Source organism: Hypanus sabinus, chromosome 16 (assembly GCF_030144855.1).
Source record: "Hypanus sabinus isolate sHypSab1 chromosome 16, sHypSab1.hap1, whole genome shotgun sequence".
Classification (NCBI taxonomy): domain Eukaryota; kingdom Metazoa; phylum Chordata; class Chondrichthyes; order Myliobatiformes; family Dasyatidae; genus Hypanus; species Hypanus sabinus.
The window spans coordinates 65,638,114-65,646,503 of NC_082721.1; positions in this window are offsets into that span (position 1 = coordinate 65,638,114).

The window sequence follows — 8,390 nt, forward strand, 5'->3', positions numbered from 1 at the left end:
CGCTCGCTACGACGGCAGCATCTCCCTCCTCGGCCTCCGCGCCCGTATTCAGCACTTGGGTTCATTCCACCACCACATCCTTGCAACAGACCTTTTTAGTTTCCTTTTGTAAGCTTTTAAAAACTTCCCAATCCTATGTCTTCCCACTATTTTTTTGCTTTCTTGTATGCCCACTGCTTTGCTTTTACTTTGGCTTTGACTGCTCTTGTCAGCCACGGTTGCATTCATTTCTATTCAAAAATTTCTTCTTCTTTGGAATATACCTGATTTGCACTTTCCTCAGTTCTTGCATAAACTCCAGCCACTGCTGCTCTGCCACCCTTCCCACTAGTGTCCCTTTCCAGTCGACCTTGGCTAGTTCCTCTCTCATGCCACTGTAATTTCCTTTACTCCACTGAAATACCGACACATCAGATTTTGACTTCTCTTTCTCAAATTTCACAGTGAACTTGATCATGTTGTGATCACTGCCTCCTAAGGGTTCCTTCACTCCCATCTCTCTAATCACCTCTGATTCATTACACAACACCCAATCCAGTACAGCCGATCCCCTAGTGGGCTCAACAACAAGCTGTTCTGAAAAGCCATCTCGTAGGCATTCTACAAATTCTCTCTCTTGAGATCCAGTGCCAACCTGAGTTTCCAAATCCCCTACAATTATGTTAAAATCCCCTACAATTATCATAACAGTGCCCTTCTGGCACGCCCTTTCTATTTCCTGTTGTAATTTGTAGTCCACCTCACTGCAGCTGTTTGGAGCCCTGTGGATAACTGCCATCAGGGTCCTTTTACCCCTGCGATTTCTTAGCTCAACCCATAAAGATTCTATACCTTCCAATCCTATGTCAACTCTTTCTAATGAGTTAGTATAATTTCTTACCATTAAATCCATGCCACCCCCTCTACCTACCTGCCTGTCCTTCCGATACATCATGTATCCTTGGACGTTCAGCTCCCAGAGACATGCATCCTTTAGCCACGTCTCAGTGATGGCCACAATATCATACCTGCCAATCTGTAACTTTACAACAAGATTATCCACTTTATTCCTTATGCTGCGTGCATTTAAATATAACACCTTAAATCCAGTATTTTGTACTTTTTGCATTGATTGCACTGCAACTTTATTGCACTGTAACTCATCCCAAATGGCTGCAAATTTACTCCATCACCTGCCTGTCCTTCCTGACATCCTTACTGCTCACTACCTTAGATCTATTTCTGTTTTCCCTCTCCTCTGCTCCATCATTCCAGTTTCCATCCCCCTGCCAAATTAGTTTAAACCATCCCTAACAGCTCTATTAAACTTTTCCACTAGGATATTGGTCCCCCTAGGATTTAAGTGTAACCTGTCCTTTTTGTACAGGTCACATCTGCCCCAAAAGAGATCCCAATGATCCATGAATTTGAATCCATGCCCCCTGCTCCAATCCCTCAGCCACACATTTATCCTCCACCTCATTCCATTCTTACTCTCACTGTCACGTGGCACAGACAGTAATCCCGAGATTACTACCTTTGAGGTCCCCCTCCTAACCGTGACCCACCTGTCTGCCTCCCGTGGCCCCGGAGTGACCACCTGCCTGAAACTCCTCTCTATCACCTCCTCACTCTACTTGACTAGGTGAAGGTCATCGAGGTGCAGCTCCAGTTCCCGAACACGGTCCCTTAGGAGCTGCAGCTCAGCGCACCTGGTGCAGATGTGGACGTCCCGGAGGCTAGGAGACTCCAGGACCTCCCACATCTGACTCCGAGAACAACAGGTTGCCCTTACACTCATACTTCCCCTTTCCTCAAATAACAGGAAAAACTGAAACTTAAACCTGCCTTGCTTTGCCTGTTTCCGCCCAAACCCGTTGAGCCAAAGCCCTTAAGCCTTCATTCTGCTCCCGGCTCAACCCACTACCTGCAAACGACACTGCCCGCTGTTTAAGGCTGTGTCCTTTTTAGATCTTCCCCGCTTCACTCCCCGACATCACACGCCTCTCTTAACTCCGATGAGAATAAGAAAAAATCAAAATGAGACAAATAAAACTCATTCAGGACTTCTATTTGGAGGCTCTTCCCACAGTCTGAATTGTTCCAGCAGCTGGAAGTCGACTGAAACTCAGCAGGTCACATATGATCTATGGAGGGGAATAGACAGTCGATATTTTGAGTTGAGACACTCTTCTGCACTTTAAAGGAAAGAGGCATATGCCAGAATCAGAAGGTGGGGAGGGGAGGGGAAGGGAAACAAGCTGGCAGGTGATAGGTGAGACCAGGTGAAGGGGAAGGTGAGTAGGTGAGTAGTATGAAGATGGGTGGGGGAATAGGTGGAAGAGGTAAAGGGCTGAGAAGATGAAGGAATCTGATTGGAGAGGACAGTGGACCTTGGAAGAAAGGGAAGGAGGATGGGCGACTACAGGGAGGTGATGAGGGAATGATACAAAAGGAAAAGAAAGGGGATATTATAGGAAATTACATATCAAACAGTAGTAAAGCAAGGCAACTGGACTTGCTGTGTTGTCTATAACATATTTCTTCACTCATCCGAGAAGTTTCTTCAATTCCCATCCATGGTGGGTAGTTTTTGGCTTATAAACTCTAAGTTATTTAAATGAATAGAGATGTGAACTTTTGTAGAAGCACCAGGGGTGGTATAGGGGTGGTATTAGGACTGCATTGTAGGTTACTTATAGGTGGTGTCATACCCCACCACATCTGTTTAGCGATGGGTTTTCCAAATTGACGAAGACGGCTTCTTTAACACCTCTTATAAACCACCTGTCCTCCCTGTACAAAACGTGCACATTGTTATCATTGAAGGAGTGTCGCTTGTCCTTTAGGTGTAGAGATACAGCTGAGTCTTGACCTGAAGTCGAGACTTCCTATGTTGGGCCATCTGTTTGTGGTGGTTGTTCAGCCTCACAAATATGCAGATCTGAGCAGTTCTCATTGCATTGGGATAGCCTATACAATATTGATCTGCTTATTTCAAAAAGCACAAAATCCCTGTGTTTTCACACCGAGGATCCTACACCCAAGCCTAAACAGAGCAACATTGTATATTCTATCCAATGGATTGCAAACGGCACAGATCGTTGTCAAACTGGAAAACCCATCCCTGAAGAGACAGGGTGAGGTACAACACCACCTATCAGTTACTTACAATGCAGTCCTAACAAATCACAGAGTTCATAAGCCGGAAAACTACCCATCATGGATTAAAACTGAAGAAGCCCCTCGGATGAGTGATGAAATGTCTTCAAGACAACACAACAAGTCCAGTTGCCTTGATTTACTATGGTTTGATATACAATGACCTGGATGACTGGGAACCTTCATAGACATACAGGAAGTTATCTTTCTCCCTCTTCTTGCTTCTCCTCCCTCCTTCTCTATTTTTCCATTCTGGTTACCCTCCTGACCTTTCTCTGCACCTACTCATCACTCCCTTTTGGTTCCACTCCTTCTTCCCTTTCTTCCATGGTTTTACCTTTACCAGTTCTTTACCTCCTCCAATATCACTCCTCACCCACAAACTCACCTTTCCCCTTTCACCTGGTCTCACCTATCACCTGACAGCTTGTACTCCTCCCCTCCCCCATCTCTTTATTCTGGCTTCTTCCCCCTTCATTTCCAGACCTGATGAAGGGTCCTGGGCTGATTGGGAGGGGTTTTCATTCTCTCGTTACTACAGTGGGAGTTTCTACCTGCTTCAAAAGGGCAGCAATTATACCTGTGGCCAAGAAAAGCAGGTGAGCTGCCTTAATGACTATCGTGCAGAAGCACTCACATGTATGGTGATGAAGTGCTTTGAGTGGTTAGTTATGACTACAATTAATGTCTATCTCAGCAAGAATCTGGACCTAGTGCAATTTGCCTATCGCCACAATAGGTCTACGGCAGTTGCAATCTTATTGGCTGCTCCTGCAGCCTTGGACTTACTGGACAATACAAATACCTATGTCAGGATGCTCTTTATTGACTACAGCTCAGCACTTAACAGAATCATTCACACAGTTCTGATTGAAAATCTCCAGATCCCGAGCCTCTGTATCTCCCTCTGCAATTAGATCCTCAACTTCCTAACTGGAAGATCACGATCTGTTGAAATTGGAAATAACATCTCCAACTCACTGACAATCAACACTGGCACACCACAGGGATGAATACTTAGCCCACTGGTCTACTCTCACTACACCCATGTCTGTGTAGCTGGGCATACCTCAAATACCATCTGTAAATGTGCTGACGATAGAATTATTGTTGGCAGAATTTCAGATGTTGACAAGAAGGCAAGGAGTAAGATTTAACAGCAACTTGAGTGGTGTCACAGCAGCAACCTTGCACTCAATCTCAGTAATATCAAAGAGCTGATTGTGGACACGAGAAAGGGTAAAATGAGGGAACACACACAAGTTGTCATTGAGGGATCAGAAACGGGAAGAGTGAATAATTTAAAGTTCCTGGGTGTCAATGTCTCTGAGGATCTGTCATGGACCCAACATACAAATGCAGCTACAAAGAAGGAAGGACAGTGGCTATATTCATTGGAGTTTGAGGAGATTTGGTCTGTCACCAAAGACGTTTGGCCCCTTATTGAAATGATAGTTGGGACAGAACCTCATGATGCCCAACAAATAGGAGTCTTTTCAGTTTTGCACAAGAGCTTCTGCAGATGTTGAAAATCCAGTCCAACACACAGAAAAGGCATAAGGATCTCAGCAGGTCAGGCAGCATCTTTGTAGGGGAATAATGAGTTGACATTTTGTGTTGAGACTTTCATCAGGACTCTTGCCTTTAGACGTTTTCAGGAAGGGAGTTTCATTTCTTTCTCCATTGATAAGTCAGTGTGATGGTGAGATTAAACAGAGTATAAAACCCAGAGCTCACAATGACAGCTGACATTAGAAAGGGCGAGGTGTGCAGAGAATGGGTCTCCGCAACTTGAGTAGCTGCCTGCCTCTTCTGGGTAAGTGTTCATTCTGGAATATGTCTCATTTTTTCCCTGGTCCACTCTTTTCCCTCCCCTCTATTTCACTTTTCTTTCTAATGTCTCTCACTTCTATTCCCCCTTTTCCTCCTGTCTCCCTCTCCTCTTCTTCCCCTCTCCCTTAACTTCCCTCATCCTATTTCTGTTCCTTGTCCATTCTTTTCCATTTCTAATTCTACAATAGTACCCGCTTTTTTCAGCAGGTTTGATGGAAAAGTTGTGATTAGGGTGGAGAGAGTGGAGGGCAGTATGCTCAAATTGCATGAGGTTCAAATAAGAGAGAGGAGTGCTAAAGTTGAGACAGCTAATGACTTGTCGTCAGTTAGAGATAAAAAGCTCCAGAGTAATAAGAAGAACTCATGTTCTCAATATTTTATTTATTTATTTGTTTGTTTGTTTGTTTATTGTTTTGTATTTGCTGAGCTTTTTTTCTTTTGCACGTTGGTTGTTTGTCCATCTTTGAAGCAACAGAGGTTGAGAGGTGACCTGATAGAGGTGTATAAGATGATGAGAGGTATTGATCACGTAGATCGCCAGAGGCTTTTTTCCCCAGGGCTGAAATGGCTGATGTAGGGGGCATAGTTTTAAGGTGCTTAGAAGTAAGTACAGGGGTATGTCAGAGGCTGGTTCTTCACACAGAGAGTGGTGGGTGCATGGAATGCACCACTAGTGATGGTGGTAGAGGTGGATACAATAGGGTCATTTAAGAGACTTTTAGATAGGTACATGGAACTTAGGAAATAGGGGTTCATGTGGTAAGGATTTTCTAGGGAGTTTCTGGAGTAGGTTACATAGTCAGCACTACATTGTGGGTCAAAAAACCTGTAATATGCTGGAGATTTCTACGTTCTACGTAGGCTGATCCAGAAGATTAAGGCACACAGGATTGATAAAGAGTTTGTAAATTGGACTCAAAGTTGACTTAGTTATAGAAGACAGAAAGTAATGGTAGACGGCTGTTATTCCGACTGGAGGTCTGTGACCAGTGGTATTCCACAAGGATCAATGCTTGGAGCTCAGTTGTTTGTGCCTCATAGAACTGACTTTAGTGAAAACATGGACGGGATAGTGATTGCCAAAGGATACAGCAAAATATAAATCAATGTTCAAAGTTCAAATCCAAAGTAAATTTATTATCAATGTACATATAGCTCACCACATACAATTCTGAGATTCATTTTCTAATGGGCTTTAACAGTGAATACAAAGAAACACAAAAAACAAGATAGACAAATAACCAATGTGCAAAAGGCAACAAACTATTGAAGAGTTGCAGATATGGACAGGATGATTTCAGGTGCAGTTTAATGCAGCCAAGTATGAAGCATTGCACTTGGGATCCAAATCCATTGTACCCTGAAAGTGAATGCACAGTTTAATGGGGTGATAAAGAAGGCAATTGGTATGCTTGCCTTGTCTTTGAGGAATTGAGTTTAAGATTAAGGAAATTATATTGCCTAATGATAACATGGAGTCTTGATATGACAATCAACCTAATTTGACCTTGCACTCTCTTGTCTGCCTGCAGTCTCTTTGTAACTGTAACATTTAATTCTGCAATCTGTTATTGTTTTTCCTCCTACTATCTCAATGCACTGTAGTAATGAAATTATCTGTAGGGATGACGTGCATAATAAAGTTTTTTGTTGGAACTCAGTTAATGGGGCATTAATAAATCAACTGATCAGTTTACCAGCTTTATAAAGTTCTGGTTAGGCTGCAACTGGAGTATTGCATTCAGTTCTGCTCGCTCTAGTCTGGGACTGATATGAGGCTTTGTAGAAGGAGCAGAAGAGATTTGCCATGGTGCTGCCTTAAATGGAGGGAGTGCATGGTAGGAAGAGGTTGCACAAACTTTGGTTATTTTCTTTGGAGTGGGAGACGCTGAACGAAGGCCTGATAGAAATTCATAAGGTTAGAAGAGGATAGATAGATCAGGGAGCTGGTATGTTTCTCCAGGGTTGAAATGTCTGATACTGGAGGGTGTGCTTTTAATGTATTTAATGTGTGTGGGTGGGGGGTGGGGAGGAGTTGAAAGAAGTTATGTGGGGCAAGCTTTTAACACAAAGTAGGTGTTACCTGTAATATGGTAGGCACATGAATAAACAGAGGGGGATATGGATATTGTGTTGGCAGAAAGGAAGAGATGATTTAATTGCTAGTTTAATCAGTTCAGCAGAATACTGAGGAGCCTGTTCTGTGGCTGTGTGCAGATGTAGGTCCTGGGTCAATTTAATGTGTCTGGAGTCCAGTAAGGGTATTCGTTTCCCAGCCCTTGGGCATCTTCTCCTGATTGAAGAAGGAGAGGAAATCAGTGGACCAACTCTCTGAAGTTGTTGGACCAGATTTCGGATTAAACGGACATCACCCTAAAAGGACCAGCCATGAATTCACGATATTGTTCAGGATAGATCGCATGGGCCAGTGCATGGCCCAGTGGGTGAATGTTCACTGGGCAAAGGTGCTGCCATTGGTGCTGAGGAAGGAGACTAGACTCGAGCTTCTGAGGAAGTGAGAGTCAGCGGACCCAGGTTTAGTCTTGTTCTCAGGAACTGTCTGTAGACTTAACACGTTCTTCCTGTGAACACGAGGTTCCTCTGGGTGTTCCAGTTGCCTCTCACATCCCAAGGATATACAGGGTTAATTCTCACTGGAAACTACCTCGTAGAGTACATAAAGAGTGAAATAGCCAAAGGGGAGTTAATGGGCATCTGAGGGAGAATGTTGCCAGGAAACAGGGAAATAAGAAGGGAAACAGGACAGATGGGATTGCTCTACTGGAGCTGGTATGGAATAGATGGGCTGAATGGCTTCTGGCTGGCACACAAGTCACTAACATGGCAATGACCATCCAGTGTCACGAGAGGGACATCCACCCAGTCACCTGGTTTACCTGAGTGCTTGCTTCCCGAAAGCCCCAAGGATCTCAGTTCATCCTGTCCTGCCCTGGAGACTGACTTCTTGAGAGTCTATGTAGGACAACGGTCAGTTCCAGCAATGTTAGGGAGTATGTGAGCCAATATTTGGAATGTCATCCCACAAACTGTGCTAGATTGATCAGGTGAGAACAGACTCTGTTAAAGGTACAGGCCAAGTCTCCTATTCTCTCTGGATCCTTGACTGGGGACAGGGCAGGAAAATGTTCAGAGATGGAGGACCAGCTATAATTATCATACTGAGAGCACAGGCTTGGAGGGTTGAATGGTCTCATCCTATCTTCTATGTTTCTATGGGCAGGAGGAGCTGTCATTGATCATATCTTCATGATCCGTTGACGAAGCCTCCACCATTTCCCCACCAGTTAGAAGTGTGAGCCATATTTCAAAGTATCTGGGACCTTGCAAATGAGTCTTAGTGCAATATCAGCTGCAGGTCTGTCAGTGGACTCTCCAAACCCTGGTACCCGTCCCAG